The sequence below is a fragment of the Mixophyes fleayi genome, chromosome 8, assembly GCF_038048845.1.
Source record: "Mixophyes fleayi isolate aMixFle1 chromosome 8, aMixFle1.hap1, whole genome shotgun sequence".
NCBI classification, from domain to species: Eukaryota; Metazoa; Chordata; class Amphibia; order Anura; family Limnodynastidae; genus Mixophyes; species Mixophyes fleayi.
Window position 1 is genome coordinate 118,444,406 of NC_134409.1, and position 19,862 is coordinate 118,464,267.

The 19,862-nt window shown below is 40.6% G+C and overlaps 1 protein-coding gene across 2 annotated transcripts in view; it reads right to left on the reverse strand.

The window, feature by feature from the left end:
* LOC142099645 (interferon-induced very large GTPase 1-like) overlaps positions 1 to 2,021 on the reverse strand; it is a 37,703-nt gene extending 35,682 nt beyond the window's left edge. The window contains exon 1 of one of the 2 annotated variants that reach the window (XM_075183305.1): positions 1,941 to 2,021. The gene's annotated coding sequence lies outside the window, so the exon portion shown is untranslated. The remainder of the gene's footprint in view (positions 1 to 1,940) is intronic. The other variant, XM_075183306.1, reaches the window with a different exon arrangement.
* Positions 2,022 to 19,862: the final 17,841 nt, after the last annotated feature.

Sequence of the window (19,862 nt, forward strand, 5' to 3'; positions counted from 1 at the left end):
GAACTGGCTGCCTCCTGCAATTTGGACTTTGTGTTTACTTTTTTAATGTCTATCAGTAGATAGTGACTTTGTACACAGAAGTGGGTTACGCGCCCCCGTATTGGGTATCTGTGGTTTTGTGTATATATATATATATATATATATATAGAGAGAGAGAGGGAGAGAGAGAGAGAGAGAGAGAGAAAGAGAGGGAATATGTGATGAAGAGGGACAGGGGGAGGGAATATGTGTTGAAGAGGGGCAGGGAGGGGGAATATGTGATGAAGAGGGACAGGGAGGGGGATATGTGACAAAGAGAGACGGGGGGGGGGGGGTGAAACTGTAATGAAGAGGGACAAAGAGAGAGAGAGAGAAAGAGAGGGAATATGTGATGAAGAGGGACAGGGGGAGGGGATGTGTGACGATGGGAGACAGGGAGGGGGATATGTGATGAAAACGGACAGGGAGGAGGATATGTGATAAAGAGGGACAGGGAGGGGGGAATATGTGATGAAGGGGGACAGGAAGGAGGATATGTGATGAAGAGGGACAGGGTGCTAAAGAGTGACAAGGATTGGGCAGGGGATGTATAATAAATTACATGCAAAAATACATTTGTGAGTAAGGAAAAGAATGTTTAGGTTGGGAGTTCTGATGAGCATGTAAGGGGCATGTGGGGATGTCTGAGGGGCAGATAAGGTGCATGTGTGAAGATATGAGCGCAGTTTCATAGTACATATCAAAGTCTGAGTACATTTGAGGCTATTTTGGAACATGTGGGAGGTCTAGGTGGCATGTGTGGGCATTTTCGGATGAGTGATGTGGGTGTCTTTAGCTTATATTTTCAGTCTCAAAATTAAGGGTAATGTTCAGCCCTTTTGAAGGTAGGATGAATGTATTATATACTGTTACGTACCCTGTTTACCTATTGCTCAGCTTTCCATATTTCATGTACACACACCTCCGCACATCTACACCACACACACACACCTCCGCACATCAACACCACACACACACACACACACACACACACACACACACACACACAAACACACCTCCACACATTCACACCACTGCAAATCACCCCCACACACACTTCCACAGATTTGGTAAAATGTTTGCAAATGACTATTCCTACTGACTAGATGTTCATCATTTCTTCGGCTTCTTTGGCCTGGTTTATTTACATTTTTTGTGTTTCAGTTACCATTTAAAATTAGCTTTGTTATTCAAAATTGACTCGATTTTCTATCCATTCGTTTGGTCCAACATGATCTTTTATTTTTTTCCGTCATTTTAACGGGCTTTTAAGTAGTATATATATATATTCTTAAAGATATTATGTATGAGCACATGGCAAGAATTATGTAAGGTGAGTGATTCAATATAGGATATTAATTTAATAGTGATCATAATTTGTTTAAAAATATCAGTTTTTTTTCATCATGCTTATTTTATTTTAAATTTTCAATAATGCATAAAAAGGTCAAATATTACAGATTACGTACTATACATTGGTCTAAAAAAATACAATCAGAAACAATAATAGGATAAACAAACAAGTTTTTTAAATTTAGCCAACAGGAAGGAACTGCATGTAACAATATACAATGTATCTATAGTTATAGTAAATTGAAATAAACGTAGAACAGAATAAATCAAAAGCATTTAAAGAACTGAACACTTAGGAGAACATTCAGATTCATCATTACCACCATCTAATTTTATGTAATCCATTTGGACCAAATTCTTGAGATTTTGGATTAATTATTTCTGCTAATATATAAAAATATAAACAAAATGTTACAAGTTGTTAGAATATTGAAATTCAATGTTCTTATTCCTTATACTTTGATACCATTAAACACAACCAATTGTCTTAAATCTTTCGTTATATATGAAGTTAATAGCATAAATAAAAAATAAATGTTTTTCTTTTGTAATTTCCCAGTATAACATACCTTACCCCGGAATGTCTTGATGATGTCTGCAGAGCTCTGTTACATTCTTAGTGGGCAAGAGCAACTCACTCTTATTTATAGAGGAAATTCCTTCACTAGTTTCAGTTTCACTCTGAGTAATATAATATAAAGCATTGAAATCATCCCATTTCCAGGAAATCACAGGGTACATAGCTGAAACGAAACTAGGTTAGAATATGTATAAAGGAAATGTAATTGCAGTCTATATTGTATAGTATTCACTACAACATTTTCTGTATTGTACATCAGTCACTAAAACAAGCTCTGTAAATAATACAATGGTCAGATGTAGCTGTATTATATTTGACTTATAGTGCTTAGAAATACATTTTCATATGGACAACTATATATTATGTTATGTGCGTATTGTCGCTAATCAATAACGATTGTCGAATCTCGATTTGTGTTTCCAATGCACAAAGATTTATTCTCAAAAAGTAGCAGTAGATATTCAAGCAAAAATTATAATAAGTACAGCCGTTACTTATCGCAGGCGCTCTGGATCCAGTGTACAGTCATTCAATCCTGAAGTCTGGGGACAAGATGTCTGAACACTAGATGAGGAGCTGCTGCTTATAACGTGAGTTCATAAAACACGACTCGCGAATATACTACAGATATATATTCTACAGATGTAACTGTCCAGGAGTAACTATGTATACTTAAACATGTTTTATTTCACATAGTTCATTAGTAACAGAACATTATTTATCAGTATATTTGCAATCACAGATATGTTTTTCAAGCTTTGGTACCTATAAGTGATAAAATAGACCTCTCTAGTAATAATTAAAATTAAATAGTCTAGAAATCATTATTTGGCTCAGGAAAAGTGAATGCAAAGTAAAAATGCCTACATTAAAAGAGTTCATAAACAGATGCAAAATCATGCTAAATAAAAATGGAGCTTTAGGCTATAATGCACAAGGGGTTCCCACTTTTGGATAACACATCATGTTTTCATTCCTTGACCCCCTCATATAGCTGTTTGCTAAGGGCCCTTCCCCAGGGGAACATAAGCCAGAGAGCGCCATCTATGGCAAGGCAGCTGCTGCAGTTTGCAGAACAGGAGGATTCGCTTAGATAGGAACTTCTAGAATACAATCAGGAGCCCCATTTGTGTCCTCATCCTGTCCTGGCTGCTTGAATAGCCATGGGACGATGAGATATTATGGTTCCTTCGAAATTCCCATTTCAGTTGCAGAATTTCATCCATCTTCCGGTCTATAACCTCCTTTGGGTCATCCGTATTATTGGTGATGTACATGCAACATTTGACACCGAACTGGGTGGCCAGTGTTACACAGTACCCACCAGTAATAGAGGTGAGATAATTTAGTACCAGTCTATGTTGCCCCAACTCCTTCTTGTACGCTTGTAGCTCCCTTCCAGTATACCTGAAAGTGTCATCATACATCTCGGTGATATTATCTATTAATTTGGCTAGGTCTTGGATATACTTAAAGTTTAATGTTCCCCGAGCAGTCCTGGTGAGATCTAGAGCAACCATAACTTGAAAACCAGCGGTTTCACTAATCAATTTTGTAGCTATGGGTTCCTCACCAGGAATCATATTTCTCTTGCCACGGTGTTCATACTGTGTGTGTATGTATGGTGGGGATGTAGTCTTGTGAATACCAACCATTTCTTCATGAGTAACAGTCATGATTTCAGGAACCAGTTTAGCTAAGAAACACAAGCCCTTGGAACTCGGAGTAACCCAGGAATAAGCTTTCCTCCCACAAACAAAGTACACATCATCAGGGAGAACATAAGGAACAGTATGCCCATTAATTATATCGCACAGAGTTTTGATAAAACTACCCATGTCTAGAGTCTTAGGGCTAGATTTACTAAGCTGCGGGTTTGAAAAAGTGGGGATGTTGCCTATAGCAACCAATCAGATTCTAGCTATCATTTTGTAGAAGGTACTAAATAAATGAAAGCTAGAATCTGATTGGTTGCTATAGGCAACATCCCCACTTTTTCAAACCCGCAGCTTAGTAAATCTAGCCCTTAATTTGCTCAAGACACGTGTCATCATGGATGACATTCTCACAATTATCTATAGAGACTTTACCAATGGACACTTTCTTATGTTTGGTTGTACGCCCTAATTTGTAACTTCCATCAACATTCTTGCCCATGGGTGACTTTGTAAGTCTCCCTAAAACATGAGCGTGGCGAACCATTGTCTGATCTTATGGGTCAGCCTCCCAATTCTCCAGACGCTTTGCATGAGAGATATTTAGGCACAGCAAAGATCTGTCTACGGAGTATTGTCGAAGCGTCAGACTAGGGGACCTAGTGTTATTGTACCTCCCTTCTATGGGCCTCCCACCCCTCAATTCAAGTACTTTAGAAATGTTTAAAGGGAATGGCACTAGTCCTATATTATGCTGCCCCTGCGGCACGTGAGAGCACACCCAGCACTCGGTTTGATTTAGCACCTTACCCACCAGGGAGTGATAATCCTCCAAAGGATGCCCGCCCATATTCAGATTACCGGTAGACTGGCATCGCTGGATGCATCTCTCTTCAACTAGGGAGTCACAGAACTTGCAGATACAATACTCATCAGAAAATAGCCCCTCACACTGTCTCCGAGTTCCTGAGATAGCAGACCTTTTCATAATCCCTGGACCAAGCTTGATAATGGGCTGCTCTGAGTATTCTAATAACTTTTCCTCAGCCTCCATCTCATCCGCATCACTACCAGAACCCTCCTCCGTCCTCCATCCTCCTTCACAAAAATAGAATGTCCTAGAAAAAGTAAAAACAAGGAAAATCCTGGAACAAAAGAAAAACAAAAACCGCCACTCCATCGCTGGAAAGGTAGTTCTGGGGCAACGTCTCTGGTTCAGGTGTCTCGACTGCAGGCTTTAGGTCTCCCGGAACAGACTTACAAGTGACAGATCTATGTCGTTGGTCTCAGTTTTATCTTGCACTTTCTCCGGGTTACGGACTCTCCTGCAGTGGGTGGAATGGACCCAAGTGTCTCTCTCTGCAACCTTCAGTGATGTAGTACTGGTCAGCAGCACTTGGTATGGGCCTTCCCAACGGTCTGTTAAACAACCTGAACGTAAGAAATTGCGGATTATAACATAGTCTCCAGGTTCAACATCATGACAGTTTGTTTCTGGCATACTGTCACAGAGGTGACTTTAGTTCCTGCAAGTATTGGCTCAGCTAGTCAAGGAGGCGCGGAGTCTAGCACGCCACCGGTATTCACCAGGGACCCTCGCAAGGGAGTTTGGACTTTGCGGCGAGCGACGTGCAGGTCGCGGCCCTCCCAGGTAGCTACTTGCGAGGTAAGGGCAAATCCGTAGACGTACAGGCCGAGTCAGAACCAAGCGGGCAGATAAGGTACAAATTCAGGAGGCAGAGGATAGTCAGCAGGCCGGGGTCAAACCGAAGTAGCAATGCAGGACACAGGGAGAATCCAAAGGCGAGGTCAGGAAGCCGGGTCAGTAACAGGAATCAATAGGATGTATACAAGTAGAATGTATAGCTGGAACGCTGGAGGCTAGATAACTAGTTGCTCTGGCATCCTAGTGATGTCAGAGCAGGATATATATAGGAGGTCCTTCATGCTCATTGGTGGACAATGATTCGGCGGTCAGACAGCTGGCCGCCGACAGGAAGCTTCAGCAGCGCGTCCCGTGGTCATGGCGACGGGCGCGCATGCGCACACCGCCGCCGGAAGATGCGTCTCCGTTGCCTAGCAACGGGACGCTCAGGGAGAGTCAGATGTCCGTCCCTGCTTAGCGTGGAGGCGCGGGGACGGCGTCTGACAGTACCCCCCTCCTCACAATCGGAAGACCCATCTGGTAAAGAGCGCCGTTTAAGAAAGGCGGATAATAATCCTGGGGCATGCAAATCTTCTTTTAAAACCCAAGACCTCTCTTCTGGACCAAAGCCTTTCCAATGTACCAGGTACTGTAACCGTCCTCGAAATTTACGTTCCTCCAGGATTTGACTAACCTCATATTCGTCCCCCATAGTGGTTGGAATGGCATGAGGAACAGGGGTGACCTGGGAAAACTTGTTGAGTATCAGAGGTTTAAGGAGGGAAATATGGAAGGTGTTATGGATCTTCAGAGCCAGAGGAAGTTGGAGTCTAACCGTAACTAGGTTAATGATTTGAGTGACTGAGAAGGGTCCAATGAAGCGGGGTGCCAGTTTCATGGAGTGAACCCGAAGTCTCAAATTCCTAGTGGACAACCAGACTTTGTCCCCAACCTGGAGGACTGGTACGACTCTTCTATGATTGTCAGCGGAAGTTTTATAATGACGTCCAGACTTGAGAAGATTCTGTTTGGTGGAAGCCCATAGTTTAGCCATATCTTGAGTCATAGCGTGGGCGGCAGGGACCGTGGGGGGTGGGAAAGAAAACGAGGGAAGAATGGGATGGGTCCCATATACAGTGAAGAATGGGGAATATCCAGAGGAAGAATGATTATGGTTGTTGTGGGCAAATTCGGCCCAAGGTAGCAGAAGACTCCAATTGGATTGGTTGTGTGAAGAAAAACAACGAAGAAACAATTCTAAATCTTGATTTACTCGCTCTGTCTGACCGTTGGTTTGTGGGTGGTACCCAGAGGAGAATTTAAGACTGATACCTAAGTCCTTGCAGAAGGCTCTCCAGAAGCGAGAAATAAACTGGACGCCACGGTCCGAGATTATCTCTAGAGGACAACCGTGGATGCGGAAGATCTCCTTGATAAAGATTTGTGCTAGTTTAGCTGCAGTTGGAAGGCCCTTTAGGGGAACGAAGTGGGCCATTTTAGAAAATCTGTCGACAGTGACCCAGATGGTGTTGTAGCCATTGCTGGGTGGTAAATCAGTAATGAAATCCATTGAGATGCTAGACCAAGGGTGGTCAGGAATTGGAAGAGGTTGTAACAGTCCAGCGGGAGGTTGCCTAGGTACTTTATTCTGAGCACAAGTAGTGCATTAGGCTACGAACTCCCGGACGTCAGTACGGATGGTGGGCCACCAGTATTGCCGAGAAAGTAATGAAAGAGTCTTCTCTGATCCGGCATGTCCAGCAAACTTAGAAGTATGTGCCCAACGGAGCGCCCTCAGACGAAGGTGTGGTTCCAGAAAGGAGCAACCGACAGGCGGTGTCCGAGTGATTGCCACAATGCAAGAAGGTTCTAAGACCAGTGGGGGTTCTACTGAGTGAGGAGTATCAGAGGTATCGAAGGAACGGGACAGAGCATCAGCCTTGGAGTTTAGTGAACCAGCATGGTAGGTGAGTCTGAGATTGAACCGAGCAAAAAATGAGGACCATCTGGCTTGACGGGGATTCAGGCACCGAGCCTCCCGAAGGTAGATGAGATTCTTGTGATCGGTAAGTATGGTGACCGGGTGGAGAGCACCCTCCAGGAGGTGACGCCATTCTTCAAGTGCAGACTTTACAGCTAATAACTCTTTATCTCCGATCCCGTAATTAGACTCAGAAGGGGAAAATCTCCTAGAGAAGAACCCGCAAGGTATTAGTCTCCCAGAATTAGTTTCTTGCGACAAGACTGCCCCGACACCAATCGAGGAAGCATCAACTTCGACTAAAAATGGTTTATTCTGATCAGGTTGAGCAATCACTGAAGCAGAAGAGAAGGCTTTCTTGAGGAGTTCAAAAGCGGAAATAGCTTCCGGAGACCAAACCAGAGGATTTGCTGTTTTTCTGGTCAGATGGGTAATGGGTGCAATGATGGAAGAAAAGTGAGGTATGAACTGTCGATAATAGTTGGCGAATCCAACAAATCTCTGAATTGCCTTTAGTCTTTATTTAATTTATAGTTTAATGCCGCCCGGTGGCCAGATCTGTTATTGCTGTGGTGTCCAAAGAGGGAGGGGAGAGGTAGCTCACAGGAAGTGTGAATCAGCTGTGGACCCTGTGACATCAAAAAGTAGTGGAACGGGTTAAAAAGAGGAGGGTCAGGACCTTATCTAAAATCAGGAGGGGGTCTCTCCCTGTTTGCTAACTATTGTTCTAGCAAGTCTGCAACACAGTCCGAATGGCACCATCACCGCAGAGGGGGGAGACCACTGATGTCATGCACTATTTCCACCCCTGTTACCACCCAAACTCTTCACACCACCAATCACAAGAGGACAATGAGTGGGGGGTTGTGGAAGGAACAAAAGGGAGCTGTATGGGGGAGGGGGGGAGTTGTTGGAGAATCTTGAGACAGTGAGGACTTGGACTGTTGGAGAGTAACCGTATTCTCGCAGGGCCTTAAAGGAATGCTTAAGGCAGGAGCTTCTTGACAGAGATCGGACAGTGTACCTCTAGGACTGATTCTGTTACCACTCCATCGGGAGACACTCACAGATTCTGGGGAATTGGTGAGCCTACATCGGTAGGGAGACTATACCCAGGGTCCCACCAAGCTGGTGGAGAGTTGGCCGAGCGGCTGGGATCAGCAAGATACACAGACCCACCTTAAGGATCAGAAACCGTGGCCCACTTGGATTGTCAGCTGTGGATTTTATTACCAGGAGTTTGGGCCTGCTAGGACTCTGTGCTTGGAGGTAACCTGCTGGGGACTTTGTTGGGGAGTTTTTACTTGCACTGGTGATTTTCTGACAATTGATATATTTGGTGGGGGAACAAGTTTCTCCTTGGGGAGCACTGTTGTATTTTACTAAGTGTGTACACTTTGTTTAATAAAAGGGATTATTATTTCTTTCCTGTCTCCTTACCTGTGTGACCTGTGAACCTAGAGGACAGGGTATCCAGTGAGCTTTGGTTCTAACCCCGGTGTCCTCACACCCCGCATTGATGAATTAGTGGAAACCTTAGCCAATAGTGGGTACCTTACAACATTAGATCTAACCAAAGGCTACTAGCAAATTCCCCTAACACCATCTGCACAGGCTAAGACAGCCTTTTCAACCCCATGTGGGTTGTTCAAGTATAAAGTTCTGCCTTTCGGGCTACATGTGACAAGGACAAGGGCAGGTCAAACCCCAGGTTGATAAAGTAAAGGCTGTCAAAGATTGGTCCAAGCCTGTGAGGAAGACCCAGCTAAGAACTTTTCTGGGCCTAGTGGGCTACTATCGCCAGTTTATGTCTAATTTTGCCACTAGGGCTGCTCCTCTTAAAGAGCTCCTAAAAAAAGCTTGTCCAGACAAGTTGGTCTGGTCGGAAGCAGCGGAGGCGGCCTGGCAGGATCTTCAGGTGGCTCTGTATTCAACACCAATACTCCAAGCGCCGGATTTAAGCAGGAGATTGTATCTCCAAACGGATGCCACTGGAGTAGGTTTCGGTGCTGTGCTGTCGCAGAAATTTGATGGTACAGAGAAACCCATCCTCTATCTGAGCTGCAAACTTCTGCCCAGGGAGAAGAAATACTCCACGGCCAAGCAGGAGTGCTTAGCCATCAAATGGGCCTCTGAGGCTCTCAGGTACTACCTCCTGGGTAGGGAATTCACCTTGGTCACTGACCATGCACCACTGAAGTGGATGCACAGGAACAAGGAGGTGAATGCCCGGGTAACTAGGTGGTTCCTGGTGCTGCAGCCCTACCACTTCACAGTGGAGCATAGGCCAGGGAGTCTGCACACAAATGCAGACGCCCTTTGCCGCCTGGGTGTGCTCTCTGCAGTGTCAGCATCACCAAAGTTGGCGACGCTAAGGGGAGGGGTATATGGCAAATATGAAAACAGTACCCACTAGGGGGTTGTGGCGCACACTGGAGAGAAATGAGGAAGTAATAAATAAAAAATAATCGAAAAATGTAAAAATATGAAAAAAGAGACACACTATATAGGCAAGGTTCTCAGCTGCTGCAAACCTGTGGTTAATTGCATGAAACCACCTTTAACACTAGGTTGAAACATAACAATGAAAAAGAGGGGAGGAGGGTTGCGCTGCAGAGACACCTGATCTAATAATTAACGTAATAAAGATTGTATATATGCACACAAAATGTATCACTGGAGTAATTGTCCGGAAGAACAGGAAGAGAGCTTCTTCAATAAACGGTGATAAAATTGACCATTTATTAAAACAGCATTTATAAAAACATACAAATAGACAGCATAATGAACTCAACCATTAGATGTCAAATCACAATATATATCTCTCATGTACATTGTATCAATTAAACCTTCAGTACTGAGGTAATTAAACTAAGCAACCGTGGTGGCAATGACATGTCCATGATCTGCTTCTTTCCATGACACAGAAGTATCCTCTCTCTGCCAGTCTGCTTTAGTAATTAGAAGATGAGTATGATAGAACATTTCATTTTAATCATGAATACACAATTTATTATTAGACTCTAAGGCTGGTGGTGACTTTGGTTAAAAAAAAAAAAAGCTGAAATAGCAAAGCATAGTAGGTTAGCAATTCCTCCTCAAACTTGCCATTGAATTCTGTGTTTTGAATTTTCCTCTTGTATCTTCTATGTCTTAATAGAATTGGGGACTTCAGTTGTGAAGACCACTGGATTTTACATACATACAAATTTAAATAAAGAAAAAGGACATATAGGCACCCTCTTAGGGGAGGTAGATTACAAAGCACAAAATGGCACATTTCTAGCGGCAGTTCACGCACTACAGAAGGGAGCATTACCATTCACTTCTCCAAGGACTTTCCTATATTTTTAATGTTGCCCTTCAATGGAGAAGGGCATTTCTAAGCTGGTACATTCAATGTAATAATGATTTCAAACATTGTAAGGCTAAACAAGCCCATTAGGAGAAAAACAAAAAATTGTAATTTACTAAATGTAGGTGGTGATAAAATGGTATGAGGTTAGATGTTGATGTGACATTTACATTTTGTGCATCTTTAGATTGCACCCCTCTTCAAAACTTTTGTTGCTATACAATGCCAGCACTTTCCTACATTGTTTAATATGTGAGTCTCTGGTTGTTGTTATGGAAATCCTGTTTGATCTCCCAGTTTATAGTAAATTGCCCTTGAGCTTATTCCTGCAAGTATGTGACAAGTTGGCAAATAATGCAGCTATTTATGGTCCTGAGAAAGCAATAATTGATACTGTAACAAGTACAGTTGCATATCAAAGTATACACATTCTTTTAAAGGAAGCAAAAAAAACCTATATTAATCCGTATGCCACATATGCTTCCATTACAAACACACTCTGTTTTTCATTCAACGCAAGTCATTGGTGAGAAGAATGCTGGGTAGGCGCAAACAGGTACGTGCAGGGCGGTAGAGGGGTACGACAAAAAAAATAGCGTCAGACTGGCACCACCCGCTCCGTTATTAGGGCTGTGAACATCTGGTGACCTGGCCTAAACTTTTTCTAAACACAGAGAGCTGATCTGCACCTGTGCTGTTAAGTTGTTGCCGTTCAGTCATGTGAGATTATGTGGGATCATGACTGAACCACCCATGAAGGAGGAGCTGCCAACATTCAGCCGCCCAGAGGAGCTGCACGAAGGCCGCAGGAGCCATTGTTGAGCAGGTAAGTAAAGCGCGCAGCCTGTCATTTCAACAGAAACGGATGAGGGGAGAAGGATGAGGGATGACTGAGATAGGAGAGATGAGGGATGGCTGAGACAGGAGGGATGAAGGATGGCTGAGACAGGAGGGATGAGGGATGGCTGAGACATGAGGGATGAGGGATGGCTGAGACATGATGAATGAGGCATGAAGGATGGCTGATCTCAGTAACAATGTTTCAATCTGCTAGTGATCTGTAGAACAGTTATTACAGACTTTTCAGGTAAGACATAAATAATAAATATTATTATTAATAATAAATTAAAGGTTTGTGAAATACTTGTGTTACAAATATAGTAAAATTAAATCTATGGTTTGTACTTTTAATGTAGTAATTTTCCTTTTCCAACTTATTTCCTCATTTACACCATTATAACAAAATTGTCAGTATTTAAAAACAGCTATTTTAAAAACAAGGGGTACAATTTATAGAAATGGGTTCAAAAGGGGTACACAAGTTGAAAAAGGTTGGAACCCACTGTCCAAGAGACTGAAAATGGAGTTGTAATATGACCCGGCAAGATATATTTTTTACCTGGTACTTTTATATATATTTCACATATAATGATGTTATGAGGCAATAATACACTATGGGGGTTGAACTTTTATGTTTTTGATCTTCAATTGTTTGCAATTATTATTTCCTGTCAAGAGTTTTTCCTCTGGGAGAGGAGGTGGTATACGAACTGTTCTAGAACATGCTATGAAAGGGTTCATCAGCACAGCTCTGGAGCTGAGGGGGTTAAATGTTGCAGAATGTATCTGGTAGACTGGATTCCATCATGTGTGCATCCTGGATTCAGTAAACCTAATATGCATGTCACCTAAAAATGTCATTAGAAAGTTTAAATGTTGCAAAGCTGTTATCCTACAGTCATACAACGCTGTGTGAGACCCGTGCATAAACATGGGGATCGGAGAAACCAAGCAACAAATAACTACTAACCTCCAAGATAATTAATACCGAAAGACTTTGCTGAGTTCATTCACACAAATAACACACATGAGCTATATAATCATGGCAATATATTACCAAGACAGTGCGAGCATACCCCATCTGATGCACTATTTATACCTCTTCTAGGATCAGAAACTAACTTTACGGATGTCAGGATGAGAGCATAAATCTGATATAATGAAATGAAATAGAATATTAAATGCCAGGGCCCAAATAAAATTGCATTGATACATAGAAATGAACCTGATTTTCAACTCAGATAAATGTTTGACCAGATATTTTTTAAAAGGAACCAATTAGCCCAGTAGCAGGTAATTAGGTTGAGCAAACCCTTGTGTGAAGAGAGAAAAACTGTGGTATGCGTATTTGCACATCCCAGTGTGAGATGATAACCATGTAATAACGGCGATATAATTGTTAAAAAAACAAACGGACGCCATTTTTATTTGTGGAACTACAAGTCCCAGCCAGCCAGGTTGCCCTAAATAGTGTGGGCATGCTGCTACTTGCACCAGCATACACATGGCAGCCAGGGCATGTTGGCACTTAGAGAACCACGAGTGCCAACATGCCTTGACACCCAGGGCTGGCTGGGACCTGTAGTTCCACAAACCAAAATGTTTACAAATCCACAACACCCTCCTTAAAACCACTAACATTTAATAAAAATAATTAACCCACAATAATGACAGTAAACACCCTCATTTACACCATATATTTTTATTAAAAATAATAAATACCCTATACTCAATTACTGATGTTTTCTTCTGTCGTCAGCAGCTTTTAATCCAAAAATGACTGTCAACAAAGTCCAAAATAATTTTGTATCCCACAGTCCGGCTTGGCAAAGTCCAAAATAAATTTGTAATTCCAAAAGTCCTGCTTGTAATGTCTTCTGTTCTTCTGGCCATGGGGCCCCATTGTTGATTGCAGTCTTTTGTTTTTCTGGCCAGTGGGCCCCATATTTGTAACATCCCCGATTCTTCTTGCTTGATTGAAGGAAAATAAAAAAAGTGCAGGACCACCGCAAACAGCTTCTACTCAGTAGAAGCTCCGATACGCAATGAGCTTAGCTCATTGCACTAGGTCCTTTTATAGTATTAGAGGATTTTCCCACTAGGTTGGAAAAATCACCATAGACTATAATTAGAACTACCGCAATGAGCTAAGCTCATTGCGCATCGGAGCTCCTACTGTGTAGAACACAGTGTACAGGCAGTGTAACAGTGATGTGTTTATACAACACGCTGCTACAACACAGGAGAGTTAGCTAACACAGGAGTGTTTTACATCGCAGTAAATTGCCAGACATGACCAGCGATTTTAAAGATCAGGGTAAAAAACGCAACTTCATACATTTGAGAAATTTTTGACTGAAACCTCAATTTTAACACACTGAAAAAATTGTAAACTTGATACATTTACCCCCTGGACTGTCTGTATTATAGATGTCACTTTTGTGTGTTTGAAAGATTTCATTACATTGCTTGAATTGTGCTTATACATGTGCTTTCCTATAATAAGTGTATTTTGAAGGACAAAAGATGTCCTATTGAAAATCAAGGTCGAGGTCTGGTTTCTACCACTTCTTGTAACATTATTGCATAAAGGATAAGATGTTTCAGTGATTAAGATTTTTTCCAATGCAATGTTTTTATCAATTCTTATGTTATAGAGATTGGTTTGATTTGGAAAATTCTTTAATTGGTCCGGACCTTTTATGTTACGCAATTGCTTTACTATATGTGTTTTATTCTGATAATAAACATTGTCACTTAATATTATCTGTATCCTAATCATCCATAAACTGATTGCATAATTATCATTGCACCAGGGAAAACAAAACTATTACTGCATTTTTTCTCTAGAGGTAAGTGACCCACTTGTATTCATTTAGGTTTTTTCCACAGAGGCAGCACTGTCCTCATCACATTAAGGCAAGCGTGGTTTCTCCCACCTTTTTTCATTGGTCTACCACTTCTTAGACCTTTTGTGGGTAGAACAATGCCCGGTGGACCAATGCTAACCAGGGAGCAACCCCTAAAATGTGCCTTCTACACTAAATAATCCTGCAAAAAAAAAATGTCTGTTTCGCATGTGGGTAGCATAACACAACACATGCATACTACATATGGTTAGAAGGGTGCCAACCCACCAAGTTTCTCTCATCAGAAGATGATGTGGATCTCACCAAAAAGTGCAAGATGCATGCTATTAATAGTTCAGGTTCACAGACAAATGTTGCTTAGCTCCTAATTTCCTGTTTTGTGAGCTATGTTGTTAAAATACTGCCTAGCTTTTAAAAACATAAATATTGTGACTTTTCTTAGGTACTGTATTAATAAAAATGGATTTATCACCAACAATTGTATCTTTTAAAACACTATTTTCTTATGATAGGGGGCAGAGAGCTCTACTGTCATTGTGTATTGCAAAATGCTAGTATGCTCTCTCTTGTGAATAGATCCATTTTGAATACAAAAGCATAACATCTAAACAAGTCAGCACACATCTTCTTTTGTGTCATAATTCCACAACAATTTCTGTGTTGCCTGTGGTGCGATGCTGAACAACTGATCTGGAGGGAACCAGTACATTGTATTGTCTGAGCCAACGTAAACGTGCCAGACTAAGTAAGAGAAGCCCTTTCTGTATGGATGTTGCTTCAGGACTGCCCTTGTCTCCCGACAGCTTCCAGATCCTGCAGCATTTGATACAATAGTTTGTCCTGATTGCACTCTTTTTCTTAAGTATCTTGACTATTTTCTTTTGATATTGTATAGCATGTATGTATGTATGTATGTATGTATGTATGTATGTATGTATATATATATATATATATATATATATATATATATATATATATTTATATATATACATATATATATATATACATACATACATATATACATATATGTATACATATATATATATATATATATATATATATACTGTCGAAGTCGTATAATTGGATGAACGAAAGTACATTGGTTAATATTGTTTTATTGGTCAATTGCACTCAGTATGACACGCTACACGTGGCATACGGCGATCGCAAGGTAAAATATGCACGTACACACTCGCATTACAACATTTAGTTATTTATGTAATTCATATTCATATTGGTTCCGTTACACAGTCATTTATGAGCAGATAGTATTTAGTTTATTATTAGTTTATATAATATGATTAAATGTACACTTCAGTGTTATTTAAGGTTCAGGTTATAGGAAAGGTGTCATGTCTAGTATCATGTCTAGTATTAAACCCCTCTTCATCAGCAGCTGTCCGGTGCATTCGGCGAAGAGAACGCACATTGCATACTCTAGTTATTGATTTATTGAACTGTTAACTATTTACATCTGCTAAAATAAATCACTTTGTGCGTTAGAAACACATACAATCGCTTGGGCAAGGCTTATTTGAAAACAATAGAATTACTTTAATAATACGTATATGTATATGTATATATATATATATATATATCTACTATATAAATTCCTAGTGGCGTGTGTGGAAAAAAAACAACCAAGCTGCAGCGCCACCTGCTGGGCAGAGTTATACACTGACCTATATATTTCTTGAAGGAGAAGTGACAGTTGGGAGTGGTTGGTGGTTGCCGGGGGTGACAGTGGGGAGTTTTTAACACCTTAAGTAGCTTGATGAAGGATGTGGCGATGAAGATGAAGGATGAGGTGATGGAGAAAAATGATGAGGTGGTGACATATGGACAAAACCACATTAAAAAAGGGCGCTTGCGTCGGGAAGTTACGCTCTTCCCCTGAGGAGGCCTGGGCTAGGCCCAAATGCATGACAAGAAACTTTTTAACACCTTAAGTAGCTTGATTTGACTAGAATGCATGAGTATCATGCACGGGTTAACTTGTATATATATATATATATATATATATATATATATATATATATGTATATTTTATATACATACTTTTGTATTGCTTATTGAAGTAATTATTTGATCAGTAATGCTGTTCAGAAAAAATAAGTTGTAACTGCTACCTGTTAGATAACGCACAAATTCTTATGAGCTAACCTAGTATAAATCTTGGGCTTTATATAGAAGCTATAGGAAATATTAAACTTTTACATTGTTATGTTGTCAGATGTAGCTCTACTGCCACCTACTGTCTTAAATCATAACTTGTGTTCTTGTGTTTAAAATTAGGAATAAGATAACTGATTAAGTACAGCTTTCAGTGCAAGAGAAACTCAGAATAAATATTGCATATTACCTGTTGCATAAGCTGTATGTGTAATATCTTCTTCTCTGTCAACTTTGAACAAATAAACTCGTATTGTCTAAGCTTGTTACAGCCTCCTTCTCAAACATTGCAATTTTACCTCATTTAGGAACATTGCATCAACAGTTCCATTTGCAAATTTGTAAAGTGAATTAATTCAATGTAAAAATGTAAACTTTGAATATTTAATAGAGTTATTATTTGTATTAATTCAGGATATTTGAAGCCTACCCATGTGCAAAAGCTGATGCTACAACAGCAGCTAAGAAACGATTGAAGAAATTCCATACCAGGTTAAGTATTCCATTTATCTATCAGTTCTGACCAAGGCACATACACTTTACAGCAGTGGTTCCCAAACTGTGCACCTAGGCTTCCTGGGGTGCCTTGGAGATCTCACAGGGGTGCCTCTGCCAGGGCCAGTGGTAAGCAAGGCAGGGGACTACTTGGTAATTATTTTGGCTTAGGGATGCCTTGACAAAATTTTGGAGACCCTAAGGGTGCCTTGAACTGAAAAAGTTTGGAATCCACTGCTTTACAGGACAGGTAGATCAATTTGCGAGATCTAGACCGGGAAGTCTTTAGATTCTTTAGGACTCATTGGGAGTTTCCTCTATACATTTTGTAATTTCTATATCAACAGGATGCGTCACCCTCTGATATTCATCTTCCTGAATACTCTTAATAGAGGGATAAGTATAAAGCAGCTTTCTTTATTGTCCTTCCAAAGTGACAGATAAGGACTGGTCCCTTCAATGAAACTGCCTTTTTCTGAAGCGCCTCATTTTCCAGGCTTTGCCGGTTTACATATGTGCAGTGGAAGCAAAAACCCTGATTTGATTCCAGTTTTACTTAAAATATATGTAAAAAAATTAATGAATTGTTAAAAAATAATATGTAAAAATGTTTTATTTATTTTTTAAATCACAAATCTTTGCAGACAGTTTGAATAGAAAAAATATGTTATTTAAATAAATAAAACATTTTTTAATATCAGTTTTCTCCTCATCCTGAGGAATACTTTTATCAGTATTTAATAAATAGGCTTCCCGGTAAAACTCTTAGCTGGCGGAAACCTTTTGATAAAGAATTTACGCGGGAGAAATGATCTGTATGTATTCGTTTTCTCCATTTATCCTGAAATCGCTTGGACCGAATACACTCTTGCGGAGAGATTCATTCATGTTTTCAAAGACTTCAAGTAAGGTTTACTGTCTCTTTTGGGGGTATACCATAAAACAGAAATCATTTCAAACCCATTGACCCCCTTTGTCCTTCTGAACTTATTGCTTATATGATTTTTTTTTTATTAGTAGTCATTACAACCAAAAGAAGGGATGCAGTCCACGTTCTTCACATCTCAGAACTTCAGCTTGTGAGGCGTAATGTGGATTTGATATAATACCCCATAATTCACTCATTGCCACTACTCAGACATAATATTGGGTGGCCGTTACTATGAATTTATGTTTAAGTTAATTTGTTAAAGTAAACCTGTCATCAACATGGAAACAATAGTTGTCTATTTAAAATATAAAATGAGGAGTGAGAGGATTTTTGGCTAATCCTGTGATAACGATAGATTACAAGCTCATCTGGGCAGGGCCATATTTATCTCCTGCGCTACATTACATGTTGATGATTTCTAAATAAAGGAAAATAATAATAATAATAATGTGGTGTGAGCCCTGAAGTGCGGCTTTAGTCTTATTGAAGGGGCGATATGACAGGATTAAGGCAAGGAGCAGTTTCTGATATGGGATAAGGGATCTGGTTTGGCTTAGGAAGGATACTAGTGCTTTAACAAATTACCACTTGTGATGTTGTATCTTTATCAATGCTGTTACCGTAACCTTAGTAACACTGAGCACTGTGGGAAGAAGATAAGGTAAGGCAGAAGATACTGTTAATACTAGCATTATTAAAACTAAGGTCTTCTGTACATATTTTAATGATCACTTGGAACTTAATAAATATAATTCATAACAGTTTCATTATAGTTGAGTTTAGTTTCACAGGGAGTTAATCAAATCACAAGGAAGATAGTGAGGCAGAGAATATCCTACTTTTGTTTTTGTCATTTTGTTACAGCAGTATTGCCGGCGTTCCGGGGGGATGTCAAGGTTCTCCTATCTATTTTAGGATAGAAAGTGTTTTTCATTGTACGTTTACATTTAGGATCCTATGGGTAGTGGGTGGATATGTTTATGGCTTGGTCACTACATGTGGTAGCTGGTTACCTTTAGGACTTGGTCCCTACAAGTAGTCATGATACAGCTCATGCCCTTGAACCTGTGAGTATTGAGGAATCGGGGACAAAAGGATGGTTGCCATCATGCAGAAGGCTGTTAGAGATGACTGTAGTTTAGATCAGCTCTGTGCCCTGCCTCCTACATTTTCATCTTCTGACAAATATAAAATCAGTTCAGGTTTGTGAAGTCAGTGGGAAATTACAAAGTGGTGCTGAGGAATGTCATCACACCAAGGACAAGGTTGTTTAGAAGATCTACTGGAATGCTATCTCAGTTCAAATCCTGAACCCAGAGAGTTCTAATGTCATTGCTGTTGCCATCTTTATTCCTCCTTTTGTGATCTCTGCTGGCTCCTTGGTGACAGCAGCTGCCATAGATTATGGGGAACGATTGTCAAGGCTCTTTTTCAGCAGCGAGCCTGACACTAAAGTAAAACATCAGACTAAGCACAGTTACTGAAAACTGACAGATAACCGCAAGAGTGCATGTGGAGAGTGAAAGGAAATGTTTCCTCTAGAACCAGGAGGATGCTTAGTTGCGATGGGCAGTGGAGGACTATTGTAGCTGCCAACAGCTTACTGTTTTGGTATCTCTGCAGTGACTGGTTCATGTTTAGTATTTCTGCCTTCCGCTGTCTCTCCTCGTTCCAACCGTGCTGCTCCATCGGTAGCTGCGCAGAAATGCCAGCTGCCAATGACTGCTAACAATAGCCACTCACACTTTCCCACCAATTGTTATTCTGCTAACTTCTGTGGTAAGGGTCCACCTTCACTTGTGTCGCAGAGTTTCTACGTTATTTTATGGGGATACCGTCCCCTATTATGACGTTTGAATTTTTTTTTAAGAAATGTAAACATTTAACGCACTATTAGCATGTTTTCTGTCTTTCATGCAATTGACAAATGGAAATGGGAGGATTTTCTATTGAAGTCTGAGAAGATG